Here is a 17,787-nt window from a genome sequence, read left to right as displayed (position 1 = left end):
TCGCCCTCCACATCCACGTCCAAGATTTCCTCCTCCTGGTTTGGTCCACTCTTGACTGACACGTGAGCCACCGAAGTATCCATGTTGGTATTCGCAGTGGAGGTGGGGTCGCCACCGAGTATCATGTCCAGCTCTTTGTAGAACCGGCAGCTCGTGGGCACCAGAGTGGCAGTTTGCCTCCGGTGGTAGGTGTTCCGCAGCTCCTTCACTTTGACCCTGCAGTGCAGTGTGTCCTGGTCATGGCCCCTTTCTGTCATGCATCATGAAATCTGTCTGTAGGTATCATAATTCCTACGGCTGGAGCGCAGCTGGGATTGGACAGCCTCCTCTCCCCAAATGCTGATGAGTTCCAGCAGCTCGGTATTGCTCCAAGCAGGGGATCGCCTGGTGCATGGAGCAGGCATGGCCACCTGGAAAGATGTGCTGAGACCATTGCACGCATCACCGAGCAAACAGGTAGGGGACTTTCAAAATTCCAAAGGAATTTACGGGATAGGGATGACGGTTGGTCACCTGAGGGCTGGGCAGTAGAGTTCAAACCGATGACCAGAGAGGTGAGAACAGTCATTGTGGAACACCACCTGGAAGCCAATCGCAGTGCTGTAATCGACCAGGGTGTCTACACTGGCACCATGGTGCTGTAGCCCCGGCGCAGAAAGCTGTATGCCTCTCTTTACAGCGCTGCAACTGCGCAGTTTCTGTGCACTAAGTGGGTTGGCAGTGTGTACACATCGGGAGTTACAACACAGAAAGCTGCTTTACTGCGCAGAAATTTGCCGGTGTAGACAGGGCCTTAGTGGTGAATTGTGCTCACAACCAAAGTCCAACAGCTTGGCCTGTGTAGTGAATAGCTAGTGTCCAGATGGAGACTCCAGCTCTATTGTGCGTTGGAGCTACTAATAAATAACTTTGCAGGCAACATTGATTGCTTTATTTGTTGCCTGCTCTCAAAATTCAAAGATGATGGGGAAAGCAGTAACTGTAATAGGGTTGGATGATGATAAAGCATTTAATAGTCTTGTTAAATCCCATTCTAAAAACTAATTCAAATGACATGCTATTGTGAGTACTGAAAACTTTCTAGCAGTCCTTACTCAAAGGGCTATGCTAAAGAGTCATGTATTGAGTTTGGCAAACCTATCTGAGGGGATACCACTGGGATCAGTGCCACGTCTTTTACTTAAAATCTTCATTAGTGATTACAAGGAGCAGACAGCATGATGATATAATCTGCAGATCAAACCAAACTGGGAGGACTTGCAAACACTGTGGACAGATAAATAAAACAAGGGGGCCTAGAGACCTGCATGGAGAATAAGGGTATGTCTACACTACGAGGGTAGTTCGATTTCACTTAAATCGAATATGTGGAATCGATATTGCAAAGTCAAACGTGTGTGTCCACACTAAGGACAGTAATTCGACTTTGTGAGTCCACACTAACGGGGCAAGCGTCGACATTGGAAGCAGTGCACTGTGGGCAGCTATCCCACAGTTCCCGCAGTCCTCGCTGCCCATTGGAATTGTGGGTCGAGCCGCCAATGCCTTCTGGGTAAAAAAAATGTGTCGAGGGTGCTTTTGGGTAAGTGTCGTCATCCGTCCGTCACTCCCGCCCTCCCTCCCTGAAAGCGCCGGCGGGAAATCAGTTCGCGCACTTTTCTGGTCAGTGACAGCGCGGGCGCCACAGCACTGCGAGCATGGAGCCCGCTGCGACCATCGCTGCAGTTGTGGCCGTTCTCAACACCTCGCAGCTTCTCATCCACCTTTCCCAGAGGCAGATACAGAGAAATCAGGCAAGGAGGCTACGGCAGCGGGGTGAGGATCTGAAGTCTGAGAGTAGCACAGACCTGTCAGAAACCACGAGACCCAGCGCCGAGGACATCACGGTGGCAATGGGTCATGTGGATGTGGTGGAACGGCGATTCTGGGCCCGGGAAACAAGCACGGACTGGTGGGACCGCATAGTGCTGCAGGTCTGGGATGAATCCCAGTGGCTGCGAAACTTTCGCATGCGGAAGGGGACTTTCCTGGAACTTTGTGAGTTGCTGTCCCCTGCCCTGAAGCGCAATGACACCCGGATGCGAGCAGCCCTGACTGTCCAGAAGCGAGTGGCCATAGCCCTCTGGAAGCTTGCAACGCCGGACAGCTACCGGTCAGTCGCGAACCACTTTGGCGTGGGCAAATCTACCGTGGGGGTTGTTGTGATGCAAGTAGCCAACGCAATCGTTAAGGTACTGCTCTCAAAGGTAGTGACCCTGGGAAACGCGCAGGTCATCATAGATGGCTTCGCCGCGATGGGATTCCCAAACTGCGGTGGGGCTATAGATGGAACTCACATCCCTATCCTGGGACCGGACCACCAGGCCAGCCAGTACATCAACCGAAAGGGCTACTTTTCTATGGTGCTGCAAGCACTGGTGGACCATAGGGGACGTTTTACCAACATCAACGTCGGATGGCCGGGCAAGGTTCATGACGCTCGCGTGTTCAGGAACTCAGGCCTGTTTAGATGGCTGCAGGAAGGTATTTACTTCCCAGACCACAAAATAACTCTTGGGGATGTGGAGATGCCTACAGTGATCCTCGGGGACCCAGCCTACCCGCTAATGCCCTGGCTCATGAAGCCCTATACTGGCGCCCTGGACACTGAAAAAGAACTCTTCAACTACCGGCTGAGCAAGTGCAGAATGGTGGTGGAGTGTGCTTTTGGCCGTCTCAAGGGGAGATGGAGAAGCTTACTGACTCGCTGTGATCTCAGCGAAACCAATATCCCCATTGTTATTGCAGCTTGCTGTGTGCTCCACAATCTCTGTGAGAGCAAGGGGGAGACCTTTATGGCGGGGTGGGAGGTTGAGGCAAATAGCCTGGCTGCTGATTACGCCCAGCCAGACAGCCGGGCGATTAGAAGAGCCCAGCGGGACGCGCTGTGCATCCGGGAGGCTTTGAAAGCTAGGTTCCTCAGTGAGCAGGGTAACCTGTGACTATTAACTTTGTTTAAAGAGAAGCTGAACCTGCCCCCGTTTCTTTACCCAGTTTATGTTGACTATCCTCTCCAGCTACATACCCCCTTCACCCCCTTCCCAAAAAATAAAATCAGTTCTATTTTCTTAATGAACACCGTTGTCTTTATTACTGTTTTCGTGGGAATGTTTTAAACCTGGGACGCAGACTGTGGTGGGGGGCGGGTGTAGTGTAGTGATGCAAATGATGCCTCTAAACTCCAGGAATGACAGGCTCCGCACTGGTGGACTGGTTGTTTCAACGGAGCCTGCCAGCCGTCCTGGGCGGGACTGCGTGTATGTGTCGGCTATGTGACTTTCTGGCAGGGGGAGGAGGGTTACAGATCCCCTGCTGCGTGCCTCTGTGATCCAGGATAAGGACCGCTGCATAAGATCTGTAACTGCCCTCCCCCGCCACAAAGTCACAGAGCAACCTCCCCCCCCCCTCCCCAGAACATGAAAACCACCTCCCAGACTGACCAGGGTAACTAGTAACTGCACTGTGTATGTGCCCTGCTGCTGGACCTGCCCCCGCCTCTGTACCCTGCTAAAGGTGACTGTCCTGTCCAATTACCAACCACCTTCCCCCCCTTCACACAGACTCTCCTCCAAAAGAAAATGATGGAAACAGTAATTAACAGAAACGTATATTTTATTAGTAACTACACATGCGGGCAGGGGACTGGACTCGATGACCTCTCGAGGTCCCTTCCAGTCCTTGAATCTATGAAACGGGGGGGTGAAACTTGGACGGGGGCTTGTGTGAGGTGGGTAGGAAAGGACTTTTCAGATTTTGGGGAATGAGAGCCTTCTAGTGCTACAGCACTCTGCAGGGGTGGAGTGAAACTTTTCACGGCCCCTGCCGCCCCTCCTTCTTTGGACTTTGGGTGAGGGGGGTATGGGACTTGGTGGCGGGGGAGGGTGGTTACAGATACACTGCAGCGGGGCTCTCTCCTCCTGCCTCCGGTCCTGCAGAACATCCACAAGGCGCCGGAGCGTGTCCGTTTGCTCCCTCATCAGTCCAAGCAGCGTTTGAGTCGCCTGCTGGTCTTCCTGACACCACCTCTCCTCCCGTTCCATGTTTGCTCTGTGCATTTGGAACAAGTTCTCCCTCCACTGTGTCTGCTGGGCTGCCTGGGCTCGGGAGCAGCACATTAGTTCTGAGAACATGTCCTCCCGCGTCTTCTTCCTCCGCCTAATCTGCGCTAGCCTCTGGGACTGTGATGCCAGGCTGGGTTGGGAGACAGTCGCAGATGTGGCTGTGGGAATGGGAAAAAGGGAGTGAATTCCTCAGAAAGATAAATGTAGTTGTGAACAAAGAACATAGTCTTTCTCTGTGAACAAGACCATGCACTGCACCTATCACATGCGCACTCAGGACAAGGTCGAATTTTCGGCCCTCGCCTTCAGTGCCTGTGGTCTTGCAGTGGCGATCTGAGAAGCGGGGCAGGACACCGGAATTTGTGTAGCGGGCAAACATGGTAAGCCGTAGACTTGTGGCTGCTTAAAACTTTAATAGTAGCACTGGCCTCCTTTCACATTGAAAGCAATGCCAGTCTCTGCTGCCGGCAATCAGGCAAGCATGAACTCTGCCCCTGTCCCACCCCCTCGCGGCTGTCCCAGGGAAAGATCCCTGTATGCTGCCCCTCTCCTGCCTCCACCGCGTGGCTGTAAAGCAGTCCCAATACTAACATTCCCCTACCTAATTCAAAGCAGGGCATCATGAGCGACATCACCCTGATGAGGATCTCGGACAGCGAAAAGGAACGGATGCTTAGGGAAAGCCTGCAAAAACCAGGGCCGTATGCCGCCATGCTCTGCAGGGCAATGATCCCTGAGTACTTGATTGTCTCCTGGCGCGGAAACGTTTCGTACCACGGAGGACCCAATAAGGTCGCTCTCCCCAGGAACCTCATGAACAGGCTTGAACATTACCTCCAGGAGAGCTTCGTTGAGATCTCCCATGAGGATTTCATCTCTATCCCCGGACATATAGACCGGATTTTGGTGTAGCTGCACTGGCAGGGACTAAAGAGTGGAGCGTCTTGGGCAGCAGAATCATGAAAAACCGGACATTGTTATATTTTTTTTAAATAGTTGGGACTAAATAGTTAAGCGCCCAGGGCAAAGAAATCATGAAAAACCCGTTGTTAATATTATAAATATTCCAGTTCTGTTAAAAATAAATGTTTACATGTTTAAAACACTTACTGCTTGATCCTTCCCCTGATTCTGTGTCCGGGGTAACGGCTGGGGACGGTTGGTAGGGGATCTCAGTAAGGGTGATGAAGAGCTCCTAGCTGTCGGGGAAATCAGCGGTGCAAGCGCTGTCGACTGCCTCGTCCTCCTCATCTCCTTCCTCATCTTCCCCGTCCGCTAACATGTCCGAGGAACCGGCCGCAGACAATATCCCATCCTCAGAGTCCACGGTCACGGGTGGGGTAGTGGTGGCGGCCGCACCTAGGATGGAATGCAGTGCCTCGTAGAAACGGGATGTGTGGGGCTGGGATCCGGAGCGTCCGTTTGCCTCTTTGGTTTTTTGGTAGCCTTGTCTCAGCTCCTTGATTTTCACGCGGCACTGCGTTGCATCCCGGCTGTATCCTCTCTCTGCCGTGGCTTTAGAGATCTTCTCATATATCTTTGCATTCCGTCTTTTGGAGCGCAGCACGGACTCATCGCCCCACACAGCGAGGAGATCCAAGACTTCCCGATCAGTCCATGCTGGGGCCCTCTTTCTATTCTGGGATTGCACGGTCACCTCTGCTGGAGAGCTCTGCATCGTTGCCAGTGCTGCTGAGCTCGCCATGATGTCCAAACAGGAAATGAGATTCAAACTGCCCAGACAGGAAAAGGAATTCAAATTTTCCCGGGGCTTTTCCTGTGTGGCTGGTCAGAGCATCCGAGCTCGGACTGCTGTCCAGAGCGTCAACAGAGTGGTGCACTGTGGGATAGCTCCCGGAGCTATTACCGTCGATTTCCATCCACACCTAGCCTAATTCGATATGGCCATTTCGAATTTAGCGCTACTCCTCTCGTTGGGGAGGAGTACAGAAGTCGAATTTAAGAGAGCTCTATGTCGAACTAAATAGCTTCGTGGTGTGGACGGGTGCAGGGTTAATTCGATGTAACGGCGCTAAATTCGACATAAACGCCTAGTGTAGACCAGGCCTAAGATCAATCTTCGGGTGTGGGAGGAAATGCAATTTAGTTAATCTTGGAGGATACAACCTGAAACTCTCTCACTTTATGGGAGGGGGATATCTGGAAAGCAGCTATTCCTGGGGTGATGATGGAGACCAAGTTGTAAAAGAGAGAGTTTTGAAAATTTTCCAATGAAAAAGTTTTTTCTGTTGACAAATAAGGTTTCATAGAAAACAAACTTTCACACAATTTTCTGATTTGAAGAAATGTTTTAAAATTTAAAAAAAAAAATCAGGAATTTTTTTCAAATGAAAAACTTTAGGAAAAGAGAGCGTGGTTTTTAATTTTCCACTTGCTGTAGTGAGCAATAGTCTCTGCACAGGGTTGGCCCCTGGCTGGAGGCACAAGCACTTTTGTTACCGTATGAAGCTGTTACCCCTTCCTTCTCTGATCAACGGTCAACTTCCAGCTGCCACAGCACCTTTGGACTCCCAAGTTCCACCTGGCTCTCAGAGTGATTGAAGCCGGTGATATTCTGAACAAACAGAGCTCTCAACCCTGCATGTAGCTGTTCATATCACTTCACACCAACTCAACAGATGTTCTGGGCTTCAGAGTGAGCATCCTGGAATTTTCCTCTATAGTGTGACAAAGTTCCTTCTCTGCCTTGGTGGGTTCTGCGCTTTCTGGCGGATTTGCTCGCCTCAGAGGTTTTCGGCAGTCCTCAGTTTGGCTCCTTTTGTTAGGGGCACAAACCTGCCGTTCACTCGGCTAACCTCATCACTGGCCAGCATGGGGAAAAGGAGGAGAACAATGTCCCGCAGTCTCTGCTGGCCCACCTAATGGGTCTGGGGACAAGCCAGAGACCTTCCCCTTTGGTGGGACCTACAGTCCAGATCAACTCCTCTTATATCAAATAGGGAGTTAGGGGGAACCCGGGCCCGCCCTCTACTCCAGGTTCCAGCCCAGAGTCCTGTGGATTACAGCGGTCTTTAGTGTCTCCTGTAACAGCTGCATGACAGCTACAACTCCCTGGGCTACTTTCCCATGGCCTCCTCCCAACACCTTCTTTGTCCTCACCTTCCTCCTCATGTCTGGTAACGCTTGTACTTCTCTGTTCTCCAGCAGGAGGCCTATTCACTTTCCGCTTCTTGTGCGCCTCTTGCTTCCGGCTCCTTGCACGCCCCTCATTGACTGCAGTGAGGTCCTTTTTAAACCAGGTGCCCTTTTTAGCCTGCCTGTCTTAGTGGATTCTAGCAGCTTCTTAATTGGCTCCAGGTGTCCTAATTAGTCTGCCTGCCTTAAATGGTTCCAGCAAGTTCCTGATTGTTCTGGAACCGCCCGTTACCTTACCCAGGGAAAAGGGACCTGCTCATTCTGAGGCTGATCTACCTGCCTTCTACTCTTTTGAGGTTGTTCTGCTGGCCGGTTGCCCCCCTGGCTGCTGCTGTGGGGAGGGCCCTGCTGGTGTGACCCTCAGAGGGGAGTGCGAGGCCCCACTTTTTTTCATCATTTCTGGGGCCTCCCCTGGCTGGGTTGCTGCTGCCCTTGCTGCCGATGCTGCTGCTGGGGAGCTGTTACTGCTGTTGGAGCTGAGGAGGGAGTAGAGGAGGCCTTGTTTTGTGGAGGGGGTTTGTAACATCCTTGCTTCTGTGGTGGTAGGTGCCTTTGCTGTGGGGAGCTGGGGGAGTGGCCTGGAGCCCTCCCCCTAGTCCACCCGCTCCACCACTGCCACCACCACTGCCCTTTCCACCTGCCTTCTGGCTCTGTTCTCTGCTCCCCGGCCCAGCAGTTTGCTCTGCCCTTCTAACCATCCAGAGACCGTAGCGGCAGCGAACAGGCATTTGTATTTCAGACGCCCGTGAGTGCTCGTTTCCTTTCCCCTCCCTTGGCTTTGTCCTCCCTCCCCTGCTGCATTTGGCTGGTGGGCCCCCTTTTCCTCTGCCTCGTCCACTGCCCTGTTCTTGCAGCTGCTTGCCCCCTTTCCCTTTGCTGCCTGCCCCGCCCGTCCCCTTTCTACCACCCTGTTTGCTCTGGTTTGCCCTGTTTTGTTTTTTGGTCCTTGATTAGTTTGTTTGCCCCGCCCTTGTCCCATGGTGCAGGCGTGGTTGCCAGCCCCATTTTCCCCTCTTTTAGTTTGGTTGTTTTTTCAACCCACCGTGTTCTTTTTTCCATGCCTGAGGCACCCCTGATTTAGCCCTCCCCTGCATTCCGCCCCCAAGCTTCTTGCCCTCCCTCCAGGTCAGCCCTTATTGCCTGCGTGCCCACGTTCCACTGTTGCCGTTTGAGATTCTTCCTCCCCCCTTTTTTTTTTCCCCATTGGTTCCTTCACTGACGCACACTCCCCCATGATGTCTTAGTTTTCCCTTCCTTTCCTTAGTGGAGCCGGTTTCTTTTTCATCTTGTGCTGGAATTGTGTTCCTTGTCTTCCTTTGTCCCTTTCTGTTGGTGCCCCTCCACCCTGCTTTCAGCCTAGCAGGTGGGGTGTGGTAGCCGTTCTCCTCCCCTTCCCTCCCCTCCCACTCCTCCGTCCCTTTCCTTCCATTTCCCTGCCCTAGCGGCTGTCCCCTTCCCTCCCTTTCTGTGGTGGGTGATTCAGGGGGTGGGACTTCCCTGGACGCCCCTGCAGCTCCCTTTCAGTCTCCCTCCTCACACCCTCCCTTGCGATGGCCGCCTCAACTGCCGCTGCCGGGCTGCCTGCCATCGCTGCCATTGAGGCACCGGCGGGCACGGATAGGGGCTCCCGAGACTCCGCTGCTGCTGCCGCGACCTTGGCCGCCTCCACTTCTGAGACCGCACCCTTGGCCGGTGGGAAGGGCTGGGGGACGAAGAAGGGCAAGGGTCCTGCCTGGAAGGTGAAACCCCCCGTGACAGTGGTTCCTTCTCCCGCTGCAGCCCTGTCAATGGCCACAGCTCCCCCTTCTCCCTTGCCCATTGTTCCCTCCACCAGCTCTGGGGGTGACGCTCCCTCGGCCCCCAGGGTGTACATCCAGGTGGCTGCGACCCCCTCCGCTCGCCGCCTCGCTGTCTGCTCCAGCCGCCTCCCGGAATGCCATTCCCGACAGCCGGGGCCCCTTTCCCACCCTCACCAGGGAGCATGGGGTGCGTTGCCTCCTGGTGCTGACCTCACCCCATGTAGAAACCTACGTGATGGTGGGGCCCACGGCCATGGTGGCGGCCTCTAAGATGTTTGGGAAGGTGGAGTTCTTCCTGGCGTCGGAGGCCGCTGCCCAGGAGGCGGTGGAGAGGGGCTTGGCGGTGGGGGGCATTCACGTCCCCCTCGAGCCTTTGGAGGACCTGGGCGTACGGGTGGTTTTCTCCTCTGTTCCTCCCTTCCTCCCCAATGCTGCCCTTTTGCCATTCCTCTCCACCCTGGGGAGGCCCCTGTCCGTCCTCAGCCCCCTTCCGTTGGGCTGTAAGGACCCCGCCCTCTGCCACGTTTTGTCATTCCGCCGGCAGGTGCAGGTTCAAGTTCCGCCGACGGCACATGACGGGGAGGCTCTGGAGGGGTCCTTTCTGGTGCCCCATCGAGGGGCCCAGTACCGGGTTTATTATTCTTCGGGGGTGGACCGGTGCTTTCTCTGCCGGGCGGCGGGGCATGTCCGGAGGGACTGCCCCCTGACCCGGCTTGGAGGGGCATCTGGGACCCCCGATACCCGGAAGGGCGTCGGCTCTATCATCGCCGGCGGCCCTGATCGCCCGGTCCCTGGGGTCACCCCTCCTCCATCCGTGACCGTTGTCAACTCTGCTCGGGTCTCGGGGGAGGCCCCCCGGCGTGCCCAGATGAGGGTGCGGGCCCTGCCGCTGAGGTGGGTAGTAGACCGGGGCCCGTGCCGGTAGCAGGACCCAAGCGGGGCTTGCCTCAGGGGGAGTCTGTCCCTTTCCCTGTTGTCTGGCGCCCCCCCTCTCCCCTTCCCTCCGCCTCAGGTGGTTGCCCCCGTTTCAACCTCTGCAACACCCCGGGCCCTGACCATCTGCCCGGCCGCGAATGGTAATCTGACTGACGCCGCCGTGCCCATTGTGGCGATGGCCAACGCCAAGCGGCCAGGCTCTGAGCCCACGGGTGCCCTACCCCATGAGGCGGGGCTGCAGCTCCTGCCTCCCCCCAGCGCTGTAATCGTGGGTGCCTTGTTTAGTGGGGCATCTGAGCCTCGCACTGTGGAGGCGCCCCACTCCCTTGCTGCCCCTTTAACTACCATGTCAGGTCGAGAGGCACCATGCCCCGGTGGCTCTGCCACTTGGGCTCTAGATTTTGTCCCTGCCCTGACCCTGCTCCCGTCCTAGATCTGTGTCCTGTCCCTGACCCTGTTCCAGCCCTTGTTCCTGTCCTTAACCTCTTTTCCCTCCCCTCTCCTGTTGCTGCCGCCCCTGGGGTTGCCTCATTTTCTTTTTACAGAGGCCCCCAGGAGGCGGTTTTTGTTTTTCCCTCTTCTGGCCCATCTGGGGCTGCAGTTCTCCCTCCGTCATTGTCCCTAGGGCCGAGTGTTGCGTTGGGTGGAGCGGTGCCGGAGGGACGGGCACCAAGGCGGGGCTCTGATCCCCTGCGTGCCCATCTCGATGGGCCACGGGGCTGGCAGGGAGGTCCAATCGGGGGACGCCCTAGGGTCTGTGACCCCGGACACTGCTGCGCAGAGGAGCAAGATGCGCTCTTTCTTGGAGGACACTTGTGGCTCCACGAATAGAGTGCATCTCGCTCTTCAGCGCTGGGGGGATTTCCATCTTGTTCTCCAGACCGTGAGGGCCATTATGGGGGAGGGCAAAGGGACCGGGAAGCGGGATGCTGCGGCTTACCAGTGGGCCCGCGGCTTCCGTGACACCCTGCTGGCTTTCGGGGTTGGTCACAGTTTGCTGCGGGGTCCAATGGGCGCCGCTAGCGCCCCAGACTGCGAGGATCATCCCCAGCCCTCCTTATGTCACCGTCCATCTTTGCCACTTTGAACACCCGCGGCTGTAGGTCGGGTCTCCGGAGGTGCCAGGTGCTCTCTTTCCTTCGGGAGGAGGGGTACTTGGTTATTTTCCTGCAGGAGACCCACACGGACCCAGCCGCTGAAGCGAGCTGGCGGCTGGAGTGGGGGGACAGGGTCTACTTTAGCCACCTTTCGGCCCGTCAGGGCGGGGTAGCGACCCTGTTCTCCCCGCACCTACAGCCCGAGGTGCTGGGGATTACCGAGGTCGTGCCAGGTCGCCTGCTGCATCTCCGAGTTCGGGTGGAGGGGCTAACGTTGTATTTTGTCAATGTCTATGCCCCAGCATCCGGTCCGGTGAGAGCGTGCTTCTTTCAGCAGGCGTCTGCCTTCCTCAGTACTTTGGATCCTCGCGAATGCCTGGTCCTGGGTGGAGACTTCAACTGCAGCCTCGAGGAGTGGGACCGCACGGGGATCAAGCCGAGCCCAGCCGCTGCAGACGTCCTCAGGGAGATCATAGTCCATCACTCCCTGGTGGACGTCTGGCGTGATCACCACCCAGACGACGACTCTATGTTCACTTTTGTCTGGGTGGAGGAACAACGGTCGAGCCACTCCCGGTTGGATCGCATCTATTTCTCTCGCTGTCATCTTTCACAGGCCCACTCCTCCAGCGTTTGGCCGGCCCCGTTGTCGGACCACCACTTGGTGGCCGTGACGGCCTCTCTTTCTTCGGAGAGGCCGGGGCCGGCTTATTGGTATTTCAATAACAGCCTGCTGGAGGATGTGGGATTTGTGGCATCCTTCCGGGAGTTTTGGCTGGCCTTGCGGGAATAGAGGCGTGCCTTTCCCTCAGCGCGGCAGTGATGGGATGTGGAGAAGGTGCGCGCCCGGCTCTTCTACCGTAGCCACACCCGGGGCATCAGCTGGTGGAGGGATGTGGTGATAGAGCAGCTGGAGCAGGAGGTATTGGAACTGGAGAAGTGTCTGGCCGCCAGCCCCGGAGATCCACCCCTCTGTGGAGCATACTGGGAGAAGCGGGAGGAGCTCTGGGCCCTCGACAATCTTCGTGCCCGGGGTGCCTTCGTATGATCCCTCATCCATCTCCTGTGGGAGATGGATCACGGCTCCCGCTTCTACACCCTGGAGAAGAAGAGGGGGGCGAAAAAGCACGTCCTCTGCCTCTTGGCAGAGGACGGCGCCCCCCTCACGGATCCGGTGGAGATGTGCGAGAGGGCCAGGGCCTTCTACGCTGGCCTTTTCTCCCCAGATCCAACCGACGCTGATGCCTGCGGAGTGCTTTGGGACGGACTCCCGACCGTCAGCACGGGCAACCGGGACCGGCTGGAGCTTCCTCTCACTCTGGCCGAATTCTCGGAAGCCCTCCGTCTCATGCCCACCAATAAATCTCCGGGCATGGACGGGCTGACCGTGGAGTTCTACCGCGTGTTCTGGGACGTCCTCGGCCCGGACCTTGCCACCGTCTGGGCCGAGTCCTTGGAGAGCGGGGTCCTCCCTCTTTTGTGCAGGCGGGCGGTGCTCACCTTATTGCCGAAGAAGGGGGACCTCTGTGATCTCCGGAATTGGCGTCCCGTCTCGCTCCTCAGCACAGACTATAAGGTCGTGGCGAAGGCCATCTCGCTGCGGCTACGGTCCGTGCTGGCGGACGTGATCAATCCAGACCAGACCTACATCTTCCCGGGCCGTACCATCTTTGACAATCTTTATCTGGTCTGGGATCGCTTGGAGCTTGGGTGTAGGTAGGGATGGTCTGTCGTTCGCCCTCCTGTTCCTGGATCAGGAGAAGGCGTTCGACCGGATGGACCACGGGTATCTCCTGGGCACTCTGCGGGCATTCAGCTTCGGACCCCGGTTTGTGGGTTTCTCCAGGTGCTGTATGCCTCCGCAGAGTTTTTGGTCAGGCTCAACTGGACCCTGACCTCACCTGTCAGCTTTGGGCGAGGGGTGTGTCAAGACTGCCCGCTGTCGGGTCAGCTGTACACTCTGGCCATTGAGCCCTTCCTTCGTCTCCTTCATAAGAGGTTGACGGGGTTGGTGCTCCGTGAGCAGGAGGTGCGGCTGGTCCTGGCAGCGTACGCCGACGACGTGCTCCTTGTGGTACAGGACCCAGACGACCTGGTGCGGGTGGAGGCTTGTCAAGCTGTTTATTCAGCGGCCTCCTCCGCCCGGGTCAACTGGGTCAAGAGCTCTGGCCTGGTGGTCGGGGCCGGGTGGCAGGCGAGCCCCCTCCCACCCGCGCTTCAAGCCATCCGGTAGAGCATGGGTCCGCTACTCTATCTTGGCGTTTATCTTTCCGCCACGCATCCGTCTCTGCCGGAGAACTGGCACGGTTTAGAGGGCAGGGTGACTGGGCGGTTGCGGAGCTGGACAGGACTGCTCCTGTGCCTCTCCCTCCGGGGGAGAGCACTAGTGCTCAACCTACTGGTCCTGTCCATGCTCTGGCACCGACTCAACACCCTGTGCCCGCCCCCCGTGTTCCTGGCCAATCTCCAGAGGTTGGTTCTGGAGTTTTTTTGGCCGGGACTGCACTGGGTCTCTTCCGGGGTTCTCCATCTCCCCCTGGAGGAGGGCGGACAGGGCCTGATGTGCATGTGCATGCAGGTCCATGTCTTCCGCCTCCAGGCTCTGCAGAGACTCCTTTATAGTGCAGGTGGCTCGGCGTGGAGCCTATTGGTGCACGCCTTCTTCCGCCACCTGCGAGGGCTCCAATATAACCGGCAGCTCTTTTTTCTCCATCCGAGAGGTCTTCCGTGAGACCTCTCCGAGCTGCCGGTCTTCTACCAGGACCTCCTCCGGACCTGGAGGCTGGTTTCAGCAACCAGGTCCTTTGTGGCCACCGAGGGGGTAGATCTCGCGGAGCCCCGTTACACAATCCCCATCTTTGTGTGCAGGTGGCGGAGTCCTCCTTGGTGTGCCGGAGGTTGGTCCTGGCGGGAGTCATCAAGATTGGAGACCTCCTGGACTACGACCTGTGGGGCTGGGTGAATCCCCAGGCGCTCGGTCGGCGCATGGGGCTCTCCACCCTTACGACCCCCCGGCGCGTACTCCAGGAGGTGGAGGCAGCCCTGCCTCCCGCGGCTCGGTTTTTCCTCGAGCGGGTCCTGCGAGAGGGTGCGCCCCGCCCACCCATCACTCCAGGCCCTCCGGATCTTTCCATCGGCCCCCTGCCCCGTGAGCCTTCCTGGCCTTCCCCCCCCCCCATACCTCCAGCTGGCTGCATGTAATGCAGCCGGTTTGTTTCCAAACCGCGCCAAGGGGCCATCTGTACGCGCTCATGCTGCACACGCTTCATTACCCCACCCTCGTGTCCCACCTAGACACCAAGTGGCGGGACCTTCTACCAGCAGTGGAGGGTGGGAAACCCCGGTGGGCCAGTTTCTATTCCACCTTAGTCCCGCGGCCAGCCGGGGATATCAGCTGGCGGCTCCTGCTTGGAGCTGTGAGCACAGGCGTGTACTTGGCGCGGTTTACCACTGTGCCTGAAGCCTGTCCCTTCTGTGGCGTGAAGGAGACCCTGGCGCACGCATACCTTCAGTGCGCCAGGCTGCAGCCCCTCTTCCAGCTCCTCCAGAACCTCTTATTGAGGTTCTGGCTGCACTTTTCCCCGCACTTATTTCTTTATGCACACCCGATCCGAGGCCTCACGAAGTCGTGGGACCACCTCGTCAACCTCCTTCTAGCCATGGCCTAGGTGGCCATTCGTAACACCAGGGAGATGAGTTTGGCAGAGGGGGGGCCTGCGACTGGGGCCGTTTTTCGTTCTTTCATCCGTTCACGTATCCGGGCACAGTTCCTCTGGGCAGCATCCACCGGCTCTCTTGATGTTTTCGAGGAGCAGTGGGCACTGTCTGGGGTTCTCTGCTCGGTGTTCCCTTCCGGTTCCTTAGTTTTGGCCCTTTGACCCCCACGCCTGTTCCTGTTATTGCCTTTGTTGTCCCCCGAACTCAGTTGGGTTCCGGGTTTAGTAGCCCCTCCTTAGGCGGGAGGAGGGGCTTTCAGCAGTGGGCTAGCTAGCACTCGCCCACGTCCCGGTATGCAAAAGGATCACTCTCCTGTAGCCCTCTGGCCTGACCCTGTCACAATAGATAGATGGGGATCATGCTACTGAGGGGAGAGTTTCTAGTCATTCTTTATACAGCTCTGGTCATTCCTGGAGTATCACACTTAGTGTTCCTCAACAAACAGTAAGGAATTCATAGAAGAGCAATAGAAATGTTCATAAGAACGGCCATGTGACAGGTTGGGTCACAGAGACCCCACTTTGGGATGTGCTGAGACTGCTTCTGAGCCCGTTTTCTTTGCCAGTTTGGACCTCCAGACCACTGTCTTGTTGAGCCAGACACACTAGCCTGCTGTGAACACAGACTCAGGTCTGAACCACATCCCCGAAAGCTGCAGGCTTCAACTGAAAACCACTTAGCAGGTACTCCTGTCTCCAGCACCCAGATACCCAGTTCCCAATGGGGTCCAAACCCCAAATACATCCATTTTACTCTGTATAAAGCTTATACAGGGTAAACTCATAAATTGTCCACCCTCTATAACACTGATAGAGAGAGGAGCACAGCTGTTTGCTCCCCCAGGTATTGATTACTTACTCTGGGTTAATTAATAAGCAAAAAGTGATTTTATTAATTATCAAAAGTAGGATTTAAGTGGTTCCAAGTAATAACAGACAGAACAAAGTAAGTTATCTAGCAAAATAAAACGAAACACGTAAATCTATGCCTGATACAGTAAGAAACTGAATGCAGGTGAATCTCACCCTCAGAGATGTCCCAATAAGCTTCTTTCACAGATTGTACTTCTTCCTAGTCTGGGTCCAGCAATCACTCACACCCCTGTAGTTACTGTCCTTTGTTCCAGTTTCTTTCAGGCATCTCTTGGGGGTGAAGAGGCCATCTCTTGAGCCAGCTGAAGACAAAATGGAGAGGTTTCCAGGGCCTTTTATATTCTTTCTCTTGTGGGCAGAAACCCCTTTGTTCTCCTGTGCAAAATCACAGCAGCAAGATGGAGTTTTAACAACCTGGGCAAGTCACATGTCCATGAATCATTCAGCTTTTTGCAGACTGACGCCATTGTTTACATGTTAGTTTGAACGTTCCCAGAAAAACTCATTGAGAATCAAACACATTGAGATACAAGTACATAGCCAATATTCATAACTTCAAATACAAAAATGATACACACAGACAGCGTAATCATAACCAGCAAACTACAACCTTTCCATAGACGCCCCCGCTTGACCTCCTCTGTACAAGATCTGGTGCAACCATAGGACCCTGGTTGCAACAATGATCTATACACTCACAGTTCATGTCAATAACATCACAGGCCATGCTGGGTCAGACCAATGGTCCATCTAGCCCAGTGTCCTGTCTTCTGACAGTGGCCAATCCCAAGTGCTTCAAAGGGAATGAACAGAACAGGCAATCATTGAGTGATCCATCCCCTGGCAGCCAGAGGTTTAGGGGCACCCAGAGCATGGGGTTGCATCTCTGATCATCGTGGCTAATAGCCATCAACTTATCTAGTTCTTTTTTGAACTCTGTTATAGTCTAGGCCTTCACAACATTCTCTTACAAAGAGTTCCACAGGTTGACTGCGTTATGTGAAAAAATACTTCCTTTTGTTTTTAAACCTGCTGCCTATTAATTTCATTTGGTGACCCCTAGTTCTTGTGTTGTGAGGAGTAAATAACACTTCCTTATTTACTTTCTCCACACCACTCATGATTTTATAGACCTCTATCAGATCCCCCTCTAGTCGCCTCTTTTCCAAACCAGGAAGTCCCAGTCTTATTAATCTCTTCATACGGAATGTGTTCCATACCCCTAATCATTTTTGTTGCCCTTTTCTGTTCCTTTTCCAATTCCAGTATATCTTTTTTGAGATGTGGTAACCAGATCTGCATGCAGTATTCAAGGTGTGGGTGTATCATGAATTTATATAGAGGCAATATTATTTTTTCTGTTTTCTTATCTATCCCTTTCTTAATGATTCCCAGCATTTTGTTAGGTTTTTTTGACTGCACGTTGAGCAGATGTTTTCAGAGAACTATCCACAATGACTCCAAGATCTCTTTCTTGAGTGGTAACAGCTAATTTAGATCCCATCATTTTATATGTATAATTGGGATTAATGTGCATTACTTTGTGTTTATCAACATTGAATTTCATCTGCTATTTTGTTGTCCAGTCACCCAGTTTTGTGAGATCCCTTTGTAACTCTTCAGTCTGCTTTTGACTTCACTATCTTGAGTAGTTTTGTATCGTCTGCAAATTTTGCCACCTCACTGTTTACCCCTTTTTCGAGATCATTTATGAATATGTTGACTAGTACTGGTCTCAGTTCATCCCTCTGGGGGATACCGCTATTTACCTCTCTCAGTTCTGAAAACTGACCATTTAATCCTACCCTATCTTTTAACCAGTTACTGATCCATGAGAGGACCTTTCCTCTTATTCCATGACAGCTTACTTTGCTTAAGAGCCTTTGGTGAGGGATCTTGTCACAGGCTTTCTGAAAATCTAAGTATGCTCTATCCTCTGGATCCCCCTTGTCCACATACTTGTTGATCCCCCCCCTCAAAGAATTCTAGTAGATTGGTGAGGCGTGATTTCCCTTTACAAAAGCCATGTTGACTCTTCCCCAACAGATTATGTTCATCTGTGTGTCTAATAATTCTGTTCTTTACTATAGTTTCAACATTTACCTGGTAC

This window comes from Terrapene carolina, unplaced genomic scaffold (assembly GCF_002925995.2).
Source record: "Terrapene carolina triunguis isolate 2854851 unplaced genomic scaffold, T_m_triunguis-2.0 Scaffold212, whole genome shotgun sequence".
NCBI classification, from domain to species: domain Eukaryota; kingdom Metazoa; phylum Chordata; order Testudines; family Emydidae; genus Terrapene; species Terrapene triunguis.
The sequence above is the reverse complement of the archived record's forward strand: the minus strand, read 5'-3'. Positions refer to the sequence as shown.